Genomic DNA, 24,022 nt, shown 5'->3' with positions numbered 1-24,022 from the left:
GCAGGGTGTCCACAAAGCAAAACAGGCTTACAAAACAGGATTCCTGGAAACAGGCTCACTTAGAGCCATTGTACCAACACCACATATCCACAGCACTTATCCATGCCCACAGGCGAACAATAGAGCGCGCAAGTGCGGATGATGCACGGTCGTAACAGCATACCCCTCGACCCGGCCTCTGTGGTGCAATCGGGTAGCGTGTTAGGCTCTTGACCGAAAAGTTCGAGATTTGAGTCGTCCCAGTGGCGGCAATTGTAGGCTCTAGTTGTAGTTTAGGAGTTGTCACATGCACAGTACAAGCATACATACATACAGACATACATACATGCATACATACATAGATACATACACACACACACACACACACACACACACACACACACATACATACATACATACATACATACATACATACATACATACATACATACATACATACATACATACATACATACATACATACATACATACATACATACATACATACATACATACATACATACATACATACATACATACATACATACATACATACATACATACATACATACATACATACATACATACATACATACATACATACATACATACATACATACATACATACATTCTTGAACTTTATTGCGAGAAATATGCATGCAATAAATAGCGGGTGCCCGCAGAAGCGCAAGCGTTTGTGGGCGGGCAACGGCAGTCACAGCGGTATGCATTCAATATAAAAACGCTGATAGTACACCGTCAGTCAAAAAAGAAAAAAAGACCCTCGACCCGGCCTCTGTGGTGCAATCGGCTAGCGTGTTAGGCTCTTGACCTAAAAGCTCAAGTTTCGAGTCGTCCCAGTGGCGGCATTTTTAGGCTCTGGTTGTAGTTAAATAGTTGTCACATGCACAGTACAAGCAAGTTTGCTTAATTGAGAAAGACATACATCTCACATAATGTTGGTAGCTGTATTCTCGCGCAATAAATAAAAAATAATCCTTCACAAAACAGAAAACACTCTAGCCACTTGACGCCGCCTCCTTCTGTTATAAGTTAGAGAAGGTTACTCACCCCTCTGCCCGGCCTCCGTGGCGCAATCGGCTAGCGCGTTCGGCTGTTAACCGAAAGGTTGGAGGTTCGAGTCCTCCCGGTGGCGTCATTTTTTTGGCCCTATCTATTGTGTAGTAGTTGTCACTGCAGAGCACAAGCAAATTTGCTTAATTGAGACAGACATACATCTCACATAATGTTGGTTGCTGTATTCTCGCGCATTAAATAAAAAATAATGCTCCACAAAACAGGAAACGCTCTAGCCAGTTGAAGCTGCCTCATTCTGTTATAAGCTAGAGAAGGTTCCTTCTTGGCATACCCCTCGACCTGGGCTCATGGGTGCAGTCGGCCAGCGTGATAGGATCTTGACCTAAAAGCTCAAGATTCGAGTCGTCCTAGTGGCGGCATTTTTAGGCTCTAGTTGTAGTCAAATAGTTGTCACATGCACAGTACAAGCAAGTTTGCTTAATTGAGAAAGACATACATCTCACATGATGTTGGTTGCGGTATTCTCGCGCATTAAATAAAAAATAATGCTCCACAAAACAGGAAACGCTCTAGCCACTTGAAGCTGCCTCATTTTGTTATAAGCTAGAGAAGGTTCCTTCTTGGCATACCACTCGACCCGGCCTCCGTGCTGCAATCGGCTTGCGCGTTCGTCTGTTAACCTAAAGGTGGATATTCGAGTCCTCCCGGTGGCGGCATTTTTTGGCTCTAGCTGTAGTGAAGTAGTTGTCACTGCGCAGCAGAAGCAAGTTTGCTCAACTGAGAAAGACATACGTCTCACATAATGCTTTGTTCCTGTATTCTCGTACATGAAATAAAAAAGAATGCTTCACGAAACAGGAAACGCACTAGCCATTTGAAGCTGCCTTAGTCTGTTATAAGGTAGAGAAGCTTACTTATTGGCATACCCCTCGACACGGCCTCCGTGGCGCAATCGGCTAGCGCGTTCGTCTGTTAACATAAAGGTGGATATTCGAGTCCTCCCGGTGGCGGCTTTTTTTTGCTCTATCTTTTGTGTAGTAGTTGTCACTGCAGAGCACAAGAAAATTTGCCTAATTGAGAAAGACATACATCTCACATAATGTTGGTTGCTGTATTCTCGCGAATTAAATAAAAAATAATGCTACACAAAACAGGAAACGCTCTATCCAGTTGAAGCTGCCTCATTCTGTTATAAGCTAGAGAATGATCCTTCTTGGCATACCCCTCGACCCAGCATCTGTGCTGCAATCGGCTAGCGTGTTAGGCTCTTAACCGAAAAGATCGAGATTCGAGTCGTCCCCGTTGCGGCATTTTTAGGCTCTAGTTGTAGTTTAGTAGTTGTCACATGCACAGTACAAGCAAGTTTGCTTAATTGAGAAAGACATATATCTCACATAAAGCTTTGTTGCTGTATTCTCACACATGAAACAAAAAAGAATGCTTCACGAAACAGGAAACACCCTAGCCATTTGAAGCTGCCTCAGTCTGTTGTAAGATAGAGAAGCTTACTTCTTGGCATAGCCCTCGACCCGGCTGCCATGCCGCAATCGGCTAGCGCGTTCGTCTGTTAAGCTAAAGGTTGGATATTGGAATCCTCCCGGTGGCGGCATTTTTTGGCTCTAGCTGTAGTGCAGTAGTTGTCACTGCAGAACACAAGCAAATTTGCCTAATTGAGAAAGACATACATCTGACATAATGTTGGTTGCTGTATTCTCGCGCATTAAATAAAAAATAATGCTCCACAAAACAAGAAACGCTCTATCCAGTTGAAGCTGCCTCATTCTGTTATAAGCTAGAGAATGTTCCTTCTTGGCATACCCCTCGACCCGGCCTCTGTGGTGCAATTGGCTAGCGTGTTAGGCTCTTGACCTAAAAGCTCAAGATTCGAGTCGTCCCAGTGGCGGCATTTTTAGGCTCTAGTTGTAGTTAAAGAGTTGTCACATGCACAGTACAAACAAGTTTGCTTAATTAAGAAAGACATACATCTCACATAATGTTGGTTGCTCTATTCTCGCGTATTAAATAAAAAATAATGCTCCACAAAACAGGAAACGCTCTATCCAGTTGAAGCTGCCTCATTCTGTTATAAGCTAGAGAATGTTCCTTCTTGGCATACCCCTCGACCCGGCCTCTGTGGTGCAATCGGCTAGCGTGTTAGGCTCTTGACCTAAAAGCTCAAGTTTCGAGTCGTCCCAGTGGCGGCATTTTTAGGCTCTGGTTGTAGTTAAATAGTTGTCACATGCACAGTACAAGCAAGTTTGCTTAATTGAGAAAGACATACATCTCACATAATGTTGGTAGCTGTATTCTCGCGCAATAAATAAAAAATAATCCTTCACAAAACAGAAAACGCTCTAGCCACTTGACGCCGCCTCCTTCTGTTATAAGTTAGAGAAGGTTACTCACCCCTCTGCCCGGCCTCCGTGGCGCAATCGGCTAGCGCGTTCGGCTGTTAACCGAAAGGTTGGAGGTTCGAGTCCTCCCGATGGCGTCATTTTTTTTTGCTGTATCTATTGTGTAGTAGTTGTCACTGCAGAGCACAATCAAATTTGCCTAATTGAGAAAGACATACATCTCACATAATGTTGGTTGCTGTATTCTCGCGCATTAAATAAAAAATAATGCTCCAGAAAACCGGAAACGCTCTAGCCACTAGAAGCGGCCTCATTCTGTTATAATCTAGAGAACGTTCCTTCTTGGCCTACCCCTCGACCCGGACTCTGTGGTGCAGTCGGCTAGCGTGTTAGGCTCTTGACCTAAAAGCTCAAGATTCGAGTCGTCCCAGTGGCGGCATTTTTAGGCTCTAGTTGTAGTTAAATAGTTGTCACATGCACAGTACAAGCAAGTTTGCTTAATTGAGAAAGACATACATCTCACATAATGTTGGTTGCTGTATTCTCACGCATTAAATAAAAAATAATCCTTCACGAAACTGGAAACGCCCTAGCCATTTGAAGCTGCCTCCTTCTGTTATAATTAGAGAAGGTTCCTCACCCCTCTACCCGGCCTCCGTGCCGCAATTGGCTGGAGCGTTCGTTTGTTAACCTAAACGTTGGTTATTCGAGTCCTCCCGGTTGCGGCATTTTTTTGCTCTATCTTTTGTGTAGTAGTTGTCACTGCAAAGCAAAAGCAAATTTGCCTAATTGAGAAAGACATACATCTCACATGATGTTGGTTGCGGTATTCTCGCGCATTAAATAAAAAATAATGCTCCACAAAACAGGAAACGCTCTAGCCACTTGAAGCTGCCTCATTTTGTTATAAGCTAGAGAACGTTCCTTCTTGGAATACCCCTCGGCCCGGCCTCTGTGGTGCAATCGGCTAGCGTGTTAGGCTCTTGACCGAAAAGTTCGAGATTCGAGTCGTCCCAGTTTCGGCATTTTTAGGCTCTAGTTGTAGTTTAGGAGTTGTCACATGCACAGTACAAGCAAGTTTGCTTAATTGAGAAAGACATACATCTCACATAATGTTGGTTGCTGTATTCTCGCGGATTAAATAAAAACTAATGCTCCATAAAACAGGAAACGCTCTAGCCACTTGAAGCTGCCTCAGTCGGTTATAAGATAGAGAAGCTTAATTCTTGGCATACCACTCGACCCGGCCTCCGTGCTGCAATCGGCTTGCGCGTTCGTCTGTTAACCTAAAGGTGGATATTCGAGTCCTCCCGGTGGCGGCATTTTTTGGCTCTAGCTTTATTGCAGTAGTTGTCACTGCGCAGCAGAAGCAAGTTTGCTCAGTTGAGAAAGACATACGTCTCACATAAGGTTGTTTGCTGTATTCTCGCGATTTAAATAAAAAATAATGCTCCACAAAACAGGAAACGCTGTACTCTGTTGAAGCTGCCTCATTCTGTTATAAGCTAGAGAATGATGCTTCTTGGCATACCCCTCGACCCGGCCTCTGTGGTGCAATCGGCTAGCGTGTTAGGCTCTTAACCGAAAAGTTCGAGATTCGAGTCGTCCATGTTGCGGCATTTTTAGGCTCTAGTTGTAGTTTAGTAGTGGTCACATGCACAGTGCAAGCAAGTTTGCTTAATTGAGAAATACATACATGTCACATAATGCTTTGTTGCCGTATTCTCGCACATGAAATAAAAAAAGAATGCTTCACGAAACAGGAAACGCTCTAGCTATTTGAAGCTGCCTCAGTCTGTTATAAGATACAGAAGCTTCTTGGCATACTCTCGACCCGGCCTCCGTGCCGCGATCGGCTAGCACGTTCGTCTTTTAACCTAAAGGTGGATATTCGAGTCCTCCCGGTGGCGGCATTTTTTGGCTCTAGCTGTAGTGCAGTAGTTGTCACTGCGCAGCCGAAAGAAGTTTGCTTATTTGAGAAAGACATACATCTCACATAATGCTTTGTTGTTGTATTCTCGCGCATTAAATAAAAGAAGAATGCGTCACGAAACAGAAAACTCCCAAGCCATTTGAAGCTGCCTCCGTCGGTTATAAGCTAGAGAAGCTTCTTTCTTGGCATACCCATCGACCCGGCCTCCGTAGCGCAATCGGCTAGCGCGTTCGTCTGTTAACCTAAAGGTGGATATTCGAGTCCTCGCGGTGGCGGCATTTTTTGGCTCTAGCTGTAGTGCAGTATTGTCACTGCGCAGCACAAGCAAGTTTGCTTAATTGAGAAAGACATACATCTTACATAAAGCTTTGTTGCTGTATTCGCGCACATGAAACAAATAAGAATGCTTCACGAAACAGGAAACGCCCTAGCCATTTGATGCTGCCTCAGTCTGTTGTAAGATAGAGAAGCTTACTTCTTGGCATACCCCTCGACCCGGCCTCCGTGCCGCAATCGGATATTGCGTTCGTCTGTTAACCAAAAGCTTGGATATTCGAATCCTCCCGGTGGCGGCATTTTTTCTCTCGAGCTGTAGTGCAGTAGTTGTCACTGCGCAGCACAAGCAAGTTTGCTTAATTAGAGAAAGACATACATCTCAAATAATGCTTTGTTGCTGTATTCTCGCACATGAAACAAATAAGAATGCTTCACGAAACAGGAAACGCCCTAGCCATTTGATGCTGCCTCAGTCTGTTGTAAGATAGAGAAGCTTACTTCTTGGCATACCCCTCGACCCGGCCTCCGTGCCGCAATCGGATATTGCGTTCGTCTGTTAACCAAAAGCTGGGATATTCGAATCCTCCCGGTGGCGGCATTTTTTGTCTCTAGCTGTAGTGCAGTAGTTGTCACTGCGCAGCACAAGCAAGTTTGCTTAATTGAGAAAGACATACATCTCACGTAATGCTTTGTTGCTGTATTCTCGCACATGAAACAAATAGGAATGCTTCACGAAACAGGAAACGCCCTAGCCATTTGATGCTGCCTCAGTCTGTTGTAAGATAGAGAAGCTTACTTCTTGGCATACCCCTCGACCCGGCCTCCGTGCCGCAATCGGATATTGCGTTCGTCTGTTAACCAAAAGCTGGGATATTCGAATCCTCCCGGTGGCGGCATTTTTTGTCTCTAGCTGTAGTGCAGTAGTTGTCACTGCGCAGCACAAGCAAGTTTGCTTAATTGAGAAAGACATACATCTCACGTAATGCTTTGTTGCTGTATTCTCGCACATGAAACAAATAGGAATGCTTCACGAAACAGGAAACGCCCTAGCCATTTGATGCTGCCTCAGTCTGTTGTAAGATAGAGAAGCTTACTTCTTGGCATACCCCTCGACCCGGCCTCCGTGCCGCAATCGGATATTGCGTTCGTCTGTTAACCAAAAGCTTGGATATTCGAATCCTCCCGGTGGCGGCATTTTTTGTCTCTAGCTGTAGTGCAGTAGTTGTCACTGCGCAGCACAAGCAAGTTTGCTTAATTGAGAAAGACATACATCTCACGTAATGCTTTGTTGCTGTATTCTCGCACATGAAACAAATAGGAATGCTTCACGAAACAGGAAACGCCCTAGCCATTTGATGCTGCCTCAGTCTGTTGTAAGATAGAGAAGCTTACTTCTTGGCATACCCCTCGACCCGGCCTCCGTGCCGCAATCGGATATTGCGTTCGTCTGTTAACCAAAAGCTGGGATATTCGAATCCTCCCGCTGGCGGCATTATTTGGCTCTAGCTGTAGTGCAGTAGTTGTCACTGCGCAGCACAAGCAAGTTTGCTTAATTGAGAAAGACATACATCTCACGTAATGCTTTGTTGCTGTATTCTCGCACATGAAACAAATAAGAATGCTTCACGAAACAGGAAACGCCCTAGCCATTTGATGCTGCCTCAGTCTGTTGTAAGATAGAGAAGCTTACTTCTTGGCATACCCCTCGACCCGGCCTCCGTGCCGCAATCGGATATTGCGTTCGTCTGTTAACCAAAAGCTGGGATATTCGAATCCTCCCGCTGGCGGCATTATTTGGCTCTAGCTGTAGTGCAGTAGTTGTCACTGCGCAGCACAAGCAAGTTTGCTTAATTGAGAAAGACATACATCTCACGTAATGCTTTGTTGCTGTATTCTCGCACATGAAACAAATAAGAATGCTTCACGAAACAGGAAACGCCCTAGCCATTTGATGCTGCCTCAGTCTGTTGTAAGATAGAGAAGCTTACTTCTTGGCATACCCCTCGACCCGGCCTCCGTGCCGCAATCGGATATTGCGTTCGTCTGTTAACCAAAAGCTTGGATATTCGAATCCTCCCGGTGGCGGCATTTTTTGTCTCTAGCTGTAGTGCTGTAGTTGTCACTGCGCAGCACAAGCAAGTTTGCTTAATTGAGAAAGACATACATCTCACGTAATGCTTTGTTGCTGTATTCTCGCACATGAAACAAATAAGAATGCTTCACGAAACAGGAAACGCCCTAGCCATTTGATGCTGCCTCTGTCTGTTGTAAGATAGAGAAGCTTACTTCTTGGCATACCCCTCGACCCGGCCTCCGTGCCGCAATCGGATATTGCGTTCGTCTGTTAACCAAAAGCTTGGATATTCGAATCCTCCCGGTGGCGGCATTTTTTGTCTCTAGCTGTAGTGCTGTAGTTGTCACTGCGCAGCACAAGCAAGTTTGCTTAATTGAGAAAGACATACATCTCACGTAATGCTTTGTTGCTGTATTCTCGCACATGAAACAAATAAGAATGCTTCACGAAACAGGAAACGCCCTAGCCATTTGATGCTGCCTCTGTCTGTTGTAAGATAGAGAAGCTTACTTCTTGGCATACCCCTCGACCCGGCCTCCGTGCCGCAATCGGATATTGCGTTCGTCTGTTAACCAAAAGCTTGGATATTCGAATCCTCCCGGTGGCGGCATTTTTTGTCTCTAGCTGTAGTGCTGTAGTTGTCACTGCGCAGCACAAGCAAGTTTGCTTAATTGAGAAAGACATACATCTCACGTAATGCTTTGTTGCTGTATTCTCGCACATGAAACAAATAAGAATGCTTCACGAAACAGGAAACGCCCTAGCCATTTGATGCTGCCTCTGTCTGTTGTAAGATAGAGAAGCTTACTTCTTGGCATACCCCTCGACCCGGCCTCCGTGCCGCAATCGGATATTGCGTTCGTCTGTTAACCAAAAGCTTGGATATTCGAATCCTCCCGGTGGCGGCATTTTTTGTCTCTAGCTGTAGTGCTGTAGTTGTCACTGCGCAGCACAAGCAAGTTTGCTTAATTGAGAAAGACATACATCTCACGTAATGCTTTGTTGCTGTATTCTCGCACATGAAACAAATAAGAATGCTTCACGAAACAGGAAACGCCCTAGCCATTTGATGCTGCCTCTGTCTGTTGTAAGATAGAGAAGCTTACTTCTTGGCATACCCCTCGACCCGGCCTCCGTGCCGCAATCGGATATTGCGTTCGTCTGTTAACCAAAAGCTGGGATATTCGAATCCTCCCGCTGGCGGCATTATTTGGCTCTAGCTGTAGTGCAGTAGTTGTCACTGCGCAGCACAAGCAAGTTTGCTTAATTGAGAAAGACATACATCTCACGTAATGCTTTGTTGCTGTATTCTCGCACATGAAACAAATAAGAATGCTTCACGAAACAGGAAACGCCCTAGCCATTTGATGCTGCCTCTGTCTGTTGTAAGATAGAGAAGCTTACTTCTTGGCATACCCCTCGACCCGGCCTCCGTTGCGCAATCGGATATTGCGTTCGTCTGTTAACCAAAAGCTTGGATATTCGAATCCTCCCCGTGGCGGCATTATTTGGCTCTAGCTGTAGTGCAGTAGTTGTCACTGCGCAGCACAAGCAAGTTTGCTTAATTGAGAAAGACATACATCTCACGTAATGCTTTGTTGCTGTATTCTCGCACATGAAACAAATAAGAATGCTTCACGAAACAGGAAACGCCCTAGCCATTTGATGCTGCCTCAGTCTGTTGTAAGATAGAGAAGCTTACTTCTTGGCATACCCCTCGACCCGGCCTCCGTGCCGCAATCGGATATTGCGTTCGTCTGTTAACCGAAAGCTTGGATATTCGAATCCTCCCGGTGGCGGCATTTTTTGTCTCTAGCTATAGTGCAGTAGTTGTCACTGCGCAGCACAAGCAAGTTTGCTTAATTGAGAAAGACATACATCTCACGTAATGCTTTGTTGCTGTATTCTCGCACATGAAACAAATAGGAATGCTTCACGAAACAGGAAACGCCCTAGCCATTTGATGCTGCCTCAGTCTGTTGTAAGATAGAGAAGCTTACTTCTTGGCATACCCCTCGACCCGGCCTCCGTGCCGCAATCGGATATTGCGTTCGTCTGTTAACCAAAAGCTTGGATATTCGAATCTTCCCGGTGGCGGCATTTTTTGTCTCTAGCTGTAGTGCAGTAGTTGTCACTGCGCAGCACAAGCAAGTTTGCTTAATTGAGAAAGACATACATCTCACGTAATGCTTTGTTGCTGTATTCTCGCACATGAAACAAATAGGAATGCTTCACGAAACAGGAAACGCCCTAGCCATTTGATGCTGCCTCAGTCTGTTGTAAGATAGAGAAGCTTACTTCTTGGCATACCCCTCGACCCGGCCTCCGTGCCGCAATCGGATATTGCGTTCGTCTGTTAACCAAAAGCTTGGATATTCGAATCTTCCCGGTGGCGGCATTTTTTGTCTCTAGCTGTAGTGCAGTAGTTGTCACTGCGCAGCACAAGCAAGTTTGCTTAATTGAGAAAGACATACATCTCACGTAATGCTTTGTTGCTGTATTCTCGCACATGAAACAAATAGGAATGCTTCACGAAACAGGAAACGCCCTAGCCATTTGATGCTGCCTCAGTCTGTTGTAAGATAGAGAAGCTTACTTCTTGGCATACCCCTCGACCCGGCCTCCGTGCCGCAATCGGATATTGCGTTCGTCTGTTAACCAAAAGCTGGGATATTCGAATCCTCCCGCTGGCGGCATTATTTGGCTCTAGCTGTAGTGCAGTAGTTGTCACTGCGCAGCACAAGCAAGTTTGCTTAATTGAGAAAGACATACATCTCACGTAATGCTTTGTTGCTGTATTCTCGACACATGAAACAAATAGGAATGCTTCACGAAACAGGAAACGCCCTAGCCATTTGATGCTGCCTCAGTCTGTTGTAAGATAGAGAAGCTTACTTCTTGGCATACCCCTCGACCCGGCCTCCGTGCCGCAATCGGATATTGCGTTCGTCTGTTAACCAAAAGCTGGGATATTCGAATCCTCCCGGTGGCGGCATTTTTTGTCTCTAGCTGTAGTGCAGTAGTTGTCACTGCGCAGCACAAGCAAGTTTGCTTAATTGAGAAAGACATACATCTCACGTAATGCTTTGTTGCTGTATTCTCGCACATGAAACAAATAGGAATGCTTCACGAAACAGGAAACGCCCTAGCCATTTGATGCTGCCTCAGTCTGTTGTAAGATAGAGAAGCTTACTTCTTGGCATACCCCTCGACCCGGCCTCCGTGCCGCAATCGGATATTGCGTTCGTCTGTTAACCAAAAGCTTGGATATTCGAATCTTCCCGGTGGCGGCATTTTTTGTCTCTAGCTGTAGTGCAGTAGTTGTCACTGCGCAGCACAAGCAAGTTTGCTTAATTGAGAAAGACATACATCTCACGTAATGCTTTGTTGCTGTATTCTCGCACATGAAACAAATAGGAATGCTTCACGAAACAGGAAACGCCCTAGCCATTTGATGCTGCCTCAGTCTGTTGTAAGATAGAGAAGCTTACTTCTTGGCATACCCCTCGACCCGGCCTCCATGCGCAATCGGATATTGCGTTCGTCTGTTAACCAAAAGCTGGGATATTCGAATCCTCCCGGTGGCGGCATTTTTTGTCTCTAGCTGTAGTGCAGTAGTTGTCACTGCGCAGCACAAGCAAGTTTGCTTAATTGAGAAAGACATACATCTCACGTAATGCTTTGTTGCTGTATTCTCGACACATGAAACAAATAGGAATGCTTCACGAAACAGGAAACGCCCTAGCCATTTGATGCTGCCTCAGTCTGTTGTAAGATAGAGAAGCTTACTTCTTGGCATACCCCTCGACCCGGCCTCCGTGCCGCAATCGGATATTGCGTTCGTCTGTTAACCAAAAGCTGGGATATTCGAATCCTCCCGGTGGCGGCATTTTTTGTCTCTAGCTGTAGTGCAGTAGTTGTCACTGCGCAGCACAAGCAAGTTTGCTTAATTGAGAAAGACATACATCTCACGTAATGCTTTGTTGCTGTATTCTCGCACATGAAACAAATAGGAATGCTTCACGAAACAGGAAACGCCCTAGCCATTTGATGCTGCCTCAGTCTGTTGTAAGATAGAGAAGGTTACTTCTTGGCATACCCCTCGACCCGGCCTCCGTGCCGCAATCGGATATTGCGTTCGTCTGTTAACCAAAAGCTTGGATATTCGAATCCTCCCGGTGGCGGCATTTTTTGTCTCTAGCTGTAGTGCAGTAGTTGTCACTGCGCAGCACAAGCAAGTTTGCTTAATTGAGAAAGACATACATCTCACGTAATGCTTTGTTGCTGTTTTCGCGCATGAAACAAATAGGAATGCTTCACGAAACAGGAAACGCCCTAGCCATTTGATGCTGCCTCAGTCTGTTGTAAGATAGAGAAGCTTACTTCTTGGCATACCCCTCGACCCGGCCTCCGTGCCGCAATCGGATATTGCGTTCGTCTGTTAACCAAAAGCTGGGATATTCGAATCCTCCCGGTGGCGGCATTTTTTGTCTCTAGCTATAGTGCAGTAGTTGTCACTGCGCAGCACAAGCAAGTTTGCTTAATTGAGAAAGACATACATCTCACGGAATGCTTTGTTGCTGTATTCTCGCACTTGAAACAAATAAGAATGCTTCACGAAACAGGAAACGCCCTAGCCATTTGATGCTGCCTCAGTCTGTTGTAAGATAGAGAAGCTTACTTCCTGGCATACCCCTCGACCCGGCCTCCGTGCCGCAATCGGATATTGCGTTCGTCTGTTAACCAAAAGCTGGGATATTCGAATCATCCCGCTGGCGGCATTATTTGGCTCTAGCTGTAGTGCAGTAGTTGTCACTGCGCAGCACAAGCAAGTTTGATTAATTGAGAAAGACATACATCTCACGTAATGCTTTGTTGCTGTATTCTCGCACATGAAACCAATAAGAATGCTTCACGAAACAGGAAACGCCCTAGCCATTTGATGCTGCCTCAGTCTGTTGTAAGATAGAGAAGCTTACTTCTTGGCATACCCCTCGACCCGGCCTCCGTGCCGCAATCGGATATTGCGTTCGTCTGTTAACCAAAAGCTTGGATATTCGAATCCTCCCCGTGGCGGCATTATTTGGCTCTAGCTGTAGTGCAGTAGTTGTCACTGCGCAGCACAAGCAAGTTTGCTTAATTGAGAAAGACATACATCTCACGTAATGCTTTGTTGCTGTATTCTCGCACATGAAACAAATAAGAATGCTTCACGAAACAGAAAACGCCCTAGCCATTTGATGCTGCCTCAGTCTGTTGTAAGATAGAGAAGCTTACTTCTTGGCATACCCCTCGACCCGGCCTCCGTTGCGCAATCGGCTAGCGCGTTCGTCTGTTAACCTAAAGGTGGATATTCGAGTCCTCGCGGTGGCGGCATTTTTTGGCTCTAGCTGTAGTGCAGTAGTTGTCACTGCGCAGCACAAGCAAGTTTGCTTAATTGAGAAAGACATACATCTTACATAAAGCTTTGTTGCTGTATTCTCGCACATGAAACAAATAAGAATGCTTCACGAAACAGGAAAAGCCCTAGCCATTTGATGCTGCCTCAGTCTGTTGTAAGATAGAGAAGCTTACTTCTTGGCATACCCCTCGACCCGGCCTCCGTGCCGCAATCGGATATTGCGTTCGTCTGTTAACCAAAAGCTGGGATATTCGAATCCTCCCGGTGGCGGCATTTTTTGTCTCTAGCTATAGTGCAGTAGTTGTCACTGCGCAGCACAAGCAAGTTTGCTTAATTGAGAAAGACATACATCTCACGGAATGCTTTGTTGCTGTATTCTCGCACATGAAACAAATAAGAATGCTTCACGAAACAGAAAACGCCCTAGCCATTTGATGCTGCCTCAGTCTGTTGTAAGATAGAGAAGCTTACTTCTTGGCATACCCCTCGACCCGGCCTCCGTGCCGCAATCGGATATTGCGTTCGTCTGCTAACCAAAAGCTTGGATATTCGAATCCTCCCCGTGGCGGCATTATTTGGCTCTAGCTGTAGTGCAGTAGTTGTCACTGCGCAGCACAAGCAAGTTTGCTTAATTGAGAAAGACATACATCTCACGTAATGCTTTGTTGCTGTATTCTCGCACATGAAACAAATAAGAATGCTTCACGAAACAGAAAACGCCCTAGCCATTTGATGCTGCCTCAGTCTGTTGTAAGATAGAGAAGCTTACTTCTTGGCATACCCCTCGACCCGGCCTCCGTTGCGCAATCGGCTAGCGCGTTCGTCTGTTAACCTAAAGGTGGATATTCGAGTCCTCGCGGTGGCGGCATTTTTTGGCTCTAGCGGTAGTGCAGTAGTTGTCACTGCGCAGCACAAGCAAGTTTGCTTAATTGAGAAAGACATACATCTTACATAAAGCTTTGTTGCTGTATTCTCGCACATGAAACAAATAAGAATGCTTCACGAAACAGGAAACGCCCTAGCCATTTGATGCTGCCTCAGTCTGTTGTAAGATAGAGAAGCTTACTTCTTGGCATACCCCTCGACCCGGCCTCCGTTGCGCAATCGGCTAGCGCGTTCGTCTGTTAACCTAAAGGTGGATATTCGAGTCCTCGCGGTGGCGGCATTTTTTGGCTCTAGCGGTAGTGCAGTAGTTGTCACTGCGCAGCACAAGCAAGTTTGCTTAATTGAGAAAGACATACATCTTACATAAAGCTTTGTTGCTGTATTCTCGCACATGAAACAAATAAGAATGCTTCACGAAACAGGAAACGCCCTAGCCATTTGATGCTGCCTCAGTCTGTTGTAAGATAGAGAAGCTTACTTCTTGGCATACCCCTCGACCCGGCCTCCGTGCCGCAATCGGATATTGCGTTCGTGTGTTAACCAAAAGCTGGGATATTCGAATCCTCCCGGTGGCGGCATTTTTTGTCTCTAGCTGTAGTGCTGTAGTTGTCACTGCGCAGCACAAGCAAGTTTGCTTAATTGAGAAAGACATACATCTCACGGAATGCTTTGTTGCTGTATTCTCGCACTTGAAACAAATAAGAATGCTTCACGAAACAGGAAACGCCCTAGCCATTTGATGCTGCCTCAGTCTGTTGTAAGATAGAGAAGCTTACTTCTTGGCATACCCCTCGACCCGGCCTCCGTGCCGCAATCGGATATTGCGTTCGTCTGTTAACCAAAAGCTGGGATATTCGAATCCTCCCGCTGGCGGCATTATTTGGCTCTAGCTGTAGTGCAGTAGTTGTCACTGCGCAGCACAAGCAAGTTTGCTTAATTGAGAAAGACATACATCTCACGTAATGCTTTGTTGCTGTATTCTCGCACATGAAACAAATAAGAATGCTTCACGAAACAGGAAACGCCCTAGCCATTTGATGCTGCCTCAGTCTGTTGTAAGATAGAGAAGCTTACTTCTTGGCATACCCCTCGACCCGGCCTCCGTGCCGCAATCGGATATTGCGTTCGTGTGTTAACCAAAAGCTGGGATATTCGAATCCTCCCGGTGGCGGCATTTTTTGTCTCTAGCTATAGTGCAGTAGTTGTCACTGCGCAGCACAAGCAAGTTTGCTTAATTGAGAAAGACATACATCTCACGGAATGCTTTGTTGCTGTATTCTCGCACTTGAAACAAATAAGAATGCTTCACGAAACAGGAAACGCCCTAGCCATTTGATGCTGCCTCAGTCTGTTGTAAGATAGAGAAGCTTACTTCTTGGCATACCCCTCGACCCGGCCTCCGTGCCGCAATCGGATATTGCGTTCGTCTGTTAACCAAAAGCTGGGATATTCGAATCCTCCCGCTGGCGGCATTATTTGGCTCTAGCTGTAGTGCAGTAGTTGTCACTGCGCAGCACAAGCAAGTTTGCTTAATTGAGAAAGACATACATCTCACGTAATGCTTTGTTGCTGTATTCTCGCACATGAAACAAATAAGAATGCTTCACGAAACAGGAAACGCCCTAGCCATTTGATGCTGCCTCAGTCTGTTGTAAGATAGAGAAGCTTACTTCTTGGCATACCCCTCGACCCGGCCTCCGTGCCGCAATCGGATATTGCATTCGTCTGTTAACCAAAAGCTTGGATATTCGAATCCTCCCCGTGGCGGCATTATTTGGCTCTAGCTGTAGTGCAGTAGTTGTCACTGCGCAGCACAAGCAAGTTTGCTTAATTGAGAAAGACATACGTCTCACGTAATGCTTTGTTGCTGTATTCTCGCACATGAAACAAATAAGAATGCTTCACGAAACAGAAAACGCCCTAGCCATTTGATGCTGCCTCAGTCTGTTGTAAGATAGAGAAGCTTACTTCTTGGCATACCCCTCGACCCGGCCTCCGTGCCGCAATCGGATATTGCGTTCGTCTGTTAACCAAAAGCTGGGATATTCGAATCCTCCCGCTGGCGGCATTATTTGGCTCTAGCTGTAGTGCAGTAGTTGTCACTGCGCAGCACAAGCAAGTTTGCTTAATTGAGAAAGACATACATCTCACGTAATGCTTTGTTGCTGTATTCTCGCACATGAAACAAATAAGAATGCTTCACGAAACAGGAAACGCCCTAGCCATTTGATGCTGCCTCAGTCTGTTGTAAGATAGAGAAGCTTACTTCTTGGCATACCCCTCGACCCGGCCTCCGTGCCGCAATCGGATATTGCGTTCGTCTGTTAACCAAAAGCTGGGATATTCGAATCCTCCCGCTGGCGGCATTATTTGGCTCTAGCTGTAGTGCAGTAGTTGTCACTGCGCAGCACAAGCAAGTTTGCTTAATTGAGAAAGACATACATCTCACGTAATGCTTTGTTGCTGTATTCTCGCACATGAAACAAATAAGAATGCTTCACGAAACAGGAAACGCCCTAGCCATTTGATGCTGCCTCAGTCTGTTGTAAGATAGAGAAGCTTACTTCTTGGCATACCCCTCGACCCGGCCTCCGTGCCGCAATCGGATATTGCATTCGTCTGTTAACCAAAAGCTTGGATATTCGAATCCTCCCCGTGGCGGCATTATTTGGCTCTAGCTGTAGTGCAGTAGTTGTCACTGCGCAGCACAAGCAAGTTTGCTTAATTGAGAAAGACATACATCTCACGTAATGCTTTGTTGCTGTATTCTCGCACATGAAACAAATAAGAATGCTTCACGAAACAGGAAACGCCCTAGCCATTTGATGCTGCCTCAGTCTGTTGTAAGATAGAGAAGCTTACTTCTTGGCATACCCCTCGACCCGGCCTCCGTGCCGCAATCGGATATTGCATTCGTCTGTTAACCAAAAGCTTGGATATTCGAATCCTCCCCGTGGCGGCATTATTTGGCTCTAGCTGTAGTGCAGTAGTTGTCACTGCGCAGCACAAGCAAGTTTGCTTAATTGAGAAAGACATACATCTCACGTAATGCTTTGTTGCTGTATTCTCGCACATGAAACAAATAAGAATGCTTCACGAAACAGAAAACGCCCTAGCCATTTGATGCTGCCTCAGTCTGTTGTAAGATAGAGAAGCTTACTTCTTGGCATACCCCTCGACCCGGCCTCCGTGCCGCAATCGGATATTGCATTCGTCTGTTAACCAAAAGCTTGGATATTCGAATCCTCCCCGTGGCGGCATTTTTTGTCTCTAGCTGTAGTGCAGTAGTTGTCACTGCGCAGCACAAGCAAGTTTGCTTAATTGAGAAAGACATACATCTCACGTAATGCTTTGTTGCTGTATTCTCGCACATGAAACAAATAAGAATGCTTCACGAAACAGGAAACGCCCTAGCCATTTGATGCTGCCTCAGTCTGTTGTAAGATAGAGAAGCTTACTTCTTGGCATACCCCTCGACCCGGCCTCCGTGCCGCAATCGGATATTGCATTCGTCTGTTAACCAAAAGCTTGGATATTCGAATCCTCCCCGTGGCGGCATTATTTGGCTCTAGCTGTAGTGCAGTAGTTGTCACTGCGCAGCACAAGCAAGTTTGCTTAATTGAGAAAGACATACATCTCACGTAATGCTTTGTTGCTGTATTCTCGCACATGAAACAAATAAGAATGCTTCACGAAACAGAAAACGCCCTAGCCATTTGATGCTGCCTCAGTCTGTTGTAAGATAGAGAAGCTTACTTCTTGGCATACCCCTCGACCCGGCCTCCGTTGCGCAATCGGCTAGCGCGTTCGTCTGTTAACCTAAAGGTGGATATTCGAGTCCTCGCGGTGGCGGCATTTTTTGGCTCTAGCTGTAGTGCAGTAGTTGTCACTGCGCAGCACAAGCAAGTTTGCTTAATTGAGAAAGACATACATCTTACATAAACCTTTGTTGCTGTATTCTCGCACATGAAACAAATAAGAATGCTTCACGAAACAGGAAACGCCCTAGCCATTTAATGCTGCCTCAGTCTGTTGTAAGATAGAGAAGCTTACTTCTTGGCATACCCCTCGACCCGGCCTCCGTGCCGCAATCGGATATTGCGTTCGTCTGTTAACCAAAAGCTTGGATATTCGAATCCTCCCGGTGGCGGCATTTTTTGTCTCTAGCTGTAGTGCAGTAGTTGTCACTGCGCAGCACAAGCAAGTTTGCTTAATTGAGAAAGACATACATCTCAAATAATGCTTTGTTGCTGTATTCTCGCACATGAAACAAATAAGAATGCTTCACGAAACAGGAAACGCCCTAGCCATTTGATGCTGCCTCAGTCTGTTGTAAGATAGAGAAGCTTACTTCTTGGCATACCCCTCGACCCGGCCTCCGTGCCGCAATCGGATATTGCGTTCGTCTGTTAACCAAAAGCTTGGATATTCGAATCCTCCCGGTGGCGGCATTTTTTGTCTCTAGCTGTAGTGCAGTAGTTGTCACTGCGCAGCACAAGCAAGTTTGCTTAATTGAGAAAGACATACATCTCAAATAATGCTTTGTTGCTGTATTCTCGCACATGAAACAAATAAGAATGCTTCACGAAACAGGAAACGCCCTAGCCATTTGATGCTGCCTCAGTCTGTTGTAAGATAGAGAAGCTTACTTCTTGGCATACCCCTCGACCCGGCCTCCGTTGCGCAATCGGCTAGCGCGTTCATCTGTTAACCTAAAGGTGGATATTCGAGTCCTCGCGGTGGCGGCATTTTTTGGCTCTAGCTGTAGTGCAGTAGTTGTCACTGCGCAGCACAAGGAAGTTTGCTTAATTCAGAAAGACATACATCTCACGTAATGCTTTGTTGCTGTACTCTCGCACCTGAAACAAAAAAGAATAAATTCACGAAACAGAAAACGCCCTAGCCATTTGAAGCTCCCTCAGTCAATTATAAGATACAGAAGCTTACTTCTTGGCATACCCCTCGACCCGGCCTCCGTGCCGCAATCGGATATTGCGTTCGTCTGTTAACCAAAAGCTTGGATATTCGAATCCTCCCGGTGGCGGCATGTTTTGTCTCTAGCTGTATGTAGTGCAGTAGTTGTCACTGCGCAGCACAAGCAAGTTTGCTTATTTCAGAAAGACATACATCTCACGTAATGCTTTGTTGCTGTATTCTCGCACATGAAATAAAAAAGAATGCTTCACGAAACAGGAAACGCCCTAGCTATTTGAAGCTGCCTCAGTCTGTTATAAGATAGAGAAGCTTACTTCTTGGCATACCGCTCGACCCGGCCTACGTGGCGCAATCGGCTAGCGTGTTAGCCTCTTGACCGAAAAGTTCGAGATTCGAGTCGTCCCAGTTTCGGCATTTTTAGGCTCTGGTTGTAGTTTAGTAGTTGACACATGCACAGTACAAGCAAGTTTGCTTAATTGAGAAAGACATACATCTCACATAATGCTTTGTTGCTGTATTCTCGCACATGAAATAAAAAGAATGCTTCACGAAACTGGAAACGCCCTGGCCATTTGAAGCTGCCTCGTTTTGTTATAAGCTAGAGAAGGTTCCTTCTTGGCATACCCCTCGACGCGGGCTCTGTGGTGCAATCGGGTAGCGTGTTAGGCTCTTGACCGAAAAGTTCGAGATTTGAGGCGTCCCAGTGGCGGCATTTTTAGGCTCTTGTTGTAGTTAAATAGTTGTCACATGTACAGTACAAGCAAGTTTGCTTAATTGAGAAAGACATACATCTCACATAATGTTGGTTGCTGTATTCTCTTGCATTAAATAAAAAATAATCCTTCACAAAACAGGAAACACTCTAGCCACTTGACACTGCCTCCTTCTGTTATAAGTTAGAGAAGGTTCCTCACCCCTCTACCCGGCCTCCGTGCCGCAATTGGCTAGAGCGTTCGTTTGTTAAACTAAAGGTTGGTTATTCGAGTCCTCCCGGTGGCGGCTTTTTTTTTGCTCTATCTTTTGTGTAGTAGTTGCCACTGCAGAGCAAAACAAATTTGCCTAATTGAAAAAAACATACATCTCACATGATGTTGGTTGCGGTATTCTCGCGCATTAAATAAAAAATAATGCTCCACAAAACAGGAAACGCTCTAGCCACTTGAAGCTGCCTCATTTTGTTATAAGCTAGAGAAGGTTCCTTCTTGGCATACCCCTCGGCCCGGCCTCTGTGGTGCAATCGGGTAGCGTGTTAGGCTCTTGACCGAAAAGTTCGAGATTTGAGTCGTCCCAGTGGCGGTATTTGTAGGCTCTAGTTGTAGTTTAGGAGTTGTCACATGCGCAGTACAAGCATACATACATACATAAATACATACATACATACATACATACATACATACATACATACATACATACATACATACATACATACATACATACACACACACACACACACACACACACACACACACACACACACACACACACACACACACACACACACACACACACACACACACACACACACACACACACACACACACACACACACACACACACACACACACACACACACACACACACACACACACACACACACACACACACACACACACACACACGCACACACACACACACACACACACACACACACACACACACACACACACACACACACACACACACACACACACACACACACACACACACACACACACACACACACACACACACACACACACACACACACACACACACACACACACACACACACACACACACACACACACACACACACACACACACACACACACACACACACACACACACACACACACACACACACACACACACACACACACACACACACACACACACACATACATACATACATACATACATACATACATACATACATACATACATACATACATACATACATACATACATACATACATACATACATACATACATACTTGAAATTTATTGCGAGAAATATGCATGCAATAAATAGCGGGTGCCTGCAGAAGCGCAAGCGCTTGTGGGCGGGCAACGGCAGTCACAGCGGTATGCATTCAATATAAAAACTCTGATGGTACACAGTCAGTCAAAAAAGAAAAAAAGACCCTCGCCCCGGCCTCTGTGGTGCAATCGGCTAGCGCGTTCGGCTGTTAACCGAAAGGTTGGAGTTTCGAGTCCTCCCGGTGGCGTCATTTTTTTGGCTCTATCTATTGTGTAGTAGTTGTCACTGCAGAGCACAAGCAAATTTGCTTAATTGAGAAAGACATATATCTCACATAATGTTGGTTGCTGTATTCTCGCGCATTAAATAAAAAATAATGCTCCACAAAACAGGAAACGCTCTAGCCATTTGAAGCTGCCTCATTCTGTTATAAGCTAGAGAAGGTTCCTTCTTGGCATACCCCTCGACCCGGGCTCTGTGGTGCAGTCGGCTAGCGTGTTAGGCTCGTGACCTAAAAGCTCAAGTTTCGAGTCGTCCCAGTGGCGGCATTTTTAGGCTCTGGTTGTAGTTAAATAGTTGTCACATGCACAGTACAAGCAAGTTTGCTTAATTGAGTATGACATACATCTCGCATAATGTCGGTAGCTGTATTCTCGCGCAATAAATAAAAAATAATCCTTCACAAAACAGAAAACACTCTAGCCACTTGACGCTGCCTCCTTCTGTTATAAGTTAGAGAAGGTTCCTCACCCCTTACCCGGCCTCCGTGGCACAATCGGCTAACGCGTTCGGCTGTTAACCGAAAGGTTGGAGGTTCGAGTTCTCCCGGTGGCGTCATTTTTTTGGCTCTATCTTTTGTGTCGTAGTTGTCGCTGAAGAGCAAAAGCAAATTTACCTAATTGAGAAAGACATACATCGCACATGATGTTGGTTGCGGTATTCTCGCGCATTAAATAAAAAATAATGCTCCACAAAACAGGAAACGTTCTAGCCATTTGAAGCTGCCTCATTCTGTTATAAGCTAGAGAAGGCTCCTTCTTGGCACACCCCTCGACCCGGGCTCTGTGGTGCAGTCGGCTAGCGTGTTAGGCTCTTGACCTAAAAGCTCAAGTTTCGAGTCGTCCCAGTGGCGGCATTTTTAGGCGCTGGTTGTAGTTAAATAGTTGTCACATGCACAGTACAAGCAAGTTTGCTTAATTGAGAATGACATACATCTCACATAATGTCGGTAGCTGTATTCTCGCGTAACAAATAAAAAATAATCCTTCACAAAACAGAAAACACTCTAGTCACTTGACGCTGCCTCCTTCTGTTATAGGTAAGAGAAGGTTCCTCACCCCTCTACCCGGCCTCCGTGGCGCAATCGGCTAGCGCGTTCGGCTGTTAACCGAAAGGTTGGAGGTTCGAGTCCTCCCGGTGGCGTCATTTTTTTGGCTCTATCTATTGTGTAGTAGTTGTTACTGCAGAGCACAAGCAAATTTGCTTAATTGAGAAAGACATACATCTCACATAATGTTGGTTGCTGTATTCTCGCGCATTAAATAAAAAATAATGCTCCACAAAACGGGAAACGCTCTAGCCATTTGAAGCTGCCTCATTCTGTTATAAGCTAGAGAAGGTTCCTTCTATTCATACCCCTCGACCCAGGCTCTCTGGTGCAGTCGGCTAGCGTGTTAGGCTCTTGACCTAAAAGCTCAAGTTTCGAGTCGTCCCAGTGGCGGCATTTTTAGGCTCTGGTTGTAGTTAAATAGTTGTCACATGCACAGTACAAGCAAGTTTGATTAATTGAGAATGACATACATCTCACATAATGTCGGTAGCTGTATTCTCGCGCAATAAATAAAAAATAATCCTTCACAAAACAGAAAACACTCTTGCCACTTGACGCTGCCTCCTTCTGTTATAAGTTAGAGAAGGTTCCTCACCCCTCTACCCGGCCTCCGTGGCGCAATCGGCTAGCGCGTTCGGCTGTTAACCGAAAGGTTGGAGGTTCGAGTCCTCCCGGTGGCGTCATTTTTTTGGCTCTATCTTTTGTGTAGTAGTTGTCGCTGAAGAGCAAAAGCAAATTTACCTAATTGAGAAAGACATACATCGCACATGATGTTGGTTGCGGTATTCTCGCGCATTAAATAAAAAATAATGCTCCACAAAACAGGAAACGTTCTAGCCATTTGAAGCTGCCTCATTCTGTTATAAGCTAGAGAAGGTTCCTTCTTGCCATACCCCTCGACCCGGGCTCTGTGGTGCAGTCGGCTAGCGTGTTAGGCTCTTGACCTGAAAGCTCAAGATTCGAGTCGTCCCAGTGGCGGCATTTTTAGGCTCTGGTTGTAGTTAAATAGTTGTCACATGCACAGTACAAGCAAGTTTGCTTAATTGAGAATGACATACATCTCTCATAATGTCGGTAGCTGTATTCTCGCGCAACAAATAAAAAATAATCCTTCACAAAACAGAAAACACTCTAGTCACTTGACGCTGCCTCCTTCTGTTATAGGTTAGAGAAGGTTCCTCAGCCCCTCTACCCGGCCTCCGTGGCGCAATCGGCTAGCGCGTTCGGCTGTTAACCGAAAGGTTGGAGGTTCGAGTCCTCCCGGTGGCGTCATTTTTTTGGCTCTATCTATTGTGTAGTAGTTGTCACTGCAGAGCACAAGCAAATTTGCTTAACTGAGAAAGACACACATCTCACATAATGTTGGTTGCTGTATTCTCGCGCATTAAATAAAAAATAATGCTCCACAAAACAGGAAACGCTCTAGCCATTTGAAGCTGCCTCATTCTGTTATAAGCTAGAGAAGGTTCCTTCTTGGCATACCCCTCGACCCGGGCTCTGTGGTGCAGTCGGCTAGCGTGTTAGGCTCTTGACCTAAAAGCTCAAGTTTCGAGTCGTCCCAGTGGCGGCATTTTTAGGCTCTGGTTGTAGTTAAATAGTTGTCACATGCACAGTACAAGCAAGTTTGCTTAATTGAGAATGACATACATCTCACACAATGTCGGTAGCTGTATTCTCGCGCAATAAATAAAAAATAATCCTTCACAAAACAGAAAACACTCTAGCCACTTGACGCTGGCTCCTTCTGTTATAAGCTAGAGAAGGTTCCTCACCCCTCTATCCGGCCTCCATGGCGCAATCGGCTAGCGCGTTCGGCTGTTAACCGGAAGGTTGGAGGTTCGAGTCCTCCCGGGGGCG

At 45.7% G+C, this 24,022-nt stretch overlaps 5 non-coding genes across 5 annotated transcripts; all 5 read left to right on the top strand.

The window, feature by feature from the left end:
* The first annotated feature begins 1,061 nt into the window (after window positions 1-1,061).
* TRNAN-GUU (transfer RNA asparagine (anticodon GUU)) lies at window positions 1,062-1,135 on the top strand. Its single transcript has one exon. It is a non-coding gene; the product is annotated as a tRNA-Asn (tRNA).
* A 21,048-nt stretch (window positions 1,136-22,183) lies between these two features.
* TRNAN-GUU (transfer RNA asparagine (anticodon GUU)) lies at window positions 22,184-22,257 on the top strand. Its single transcript has one exon. It is a non-coding gene; the product is annotated as a tRNA-Asn (tRNA).
* Window positions 22,258-22,771: 514 nt separating this feature from the next.
* Window positions 22,772-22,845, top strand: TRNAN-GUU (transfer RNA asparagine (anticodon GUU)). Its single transcript has one exon. It is a non-coding gene; the product is annotated as a tRNA-Asn (tRNA).
* Window positions 22,846-23,360: 515 nt separating this feature from the next.
* Window positions 23,361-23,434, top strand: TRNAN-GUU (transfer RNA asparagine (anticodon GUU)). The gene has a single exon. It is a non-coding gene; the product is annotated as a tRNA-Asn (tRNA).
* Window positions 23,435-23,948: 514 nt separating this feature from the next.
* TRNAN-GUU (transfer RNA asparagine (anticodon GUU)) lies at window positions 23,949-24,022 on the top strand. The gene has a single exon. It is a non-coding gene; the product is annotated as a tRNA-Asn (tRNA).

The sequence above is a fragment of the Amblyomma maculatum genome, chromosome 7 (genome assembly GCF_055883805.1).
Source record: "Amblyomma maculatum isolate TAMU_Amacu chromosome 7, ASM5588380v1, whole genome shotgun sequence".
NCBI classification, from domain to species: domain Eukaryota; kingdom Metazoa; phylum Arthropoda; class Arachnida; order Ixodida; family Ixodidae; genus Amblyomma; species Amblyomma maculatum.
The sequence above is the reverse complement of the archived record's forward strand: the minus strand, read 5'-3'. Positions and strand labels throughout refer to the sequence as shown.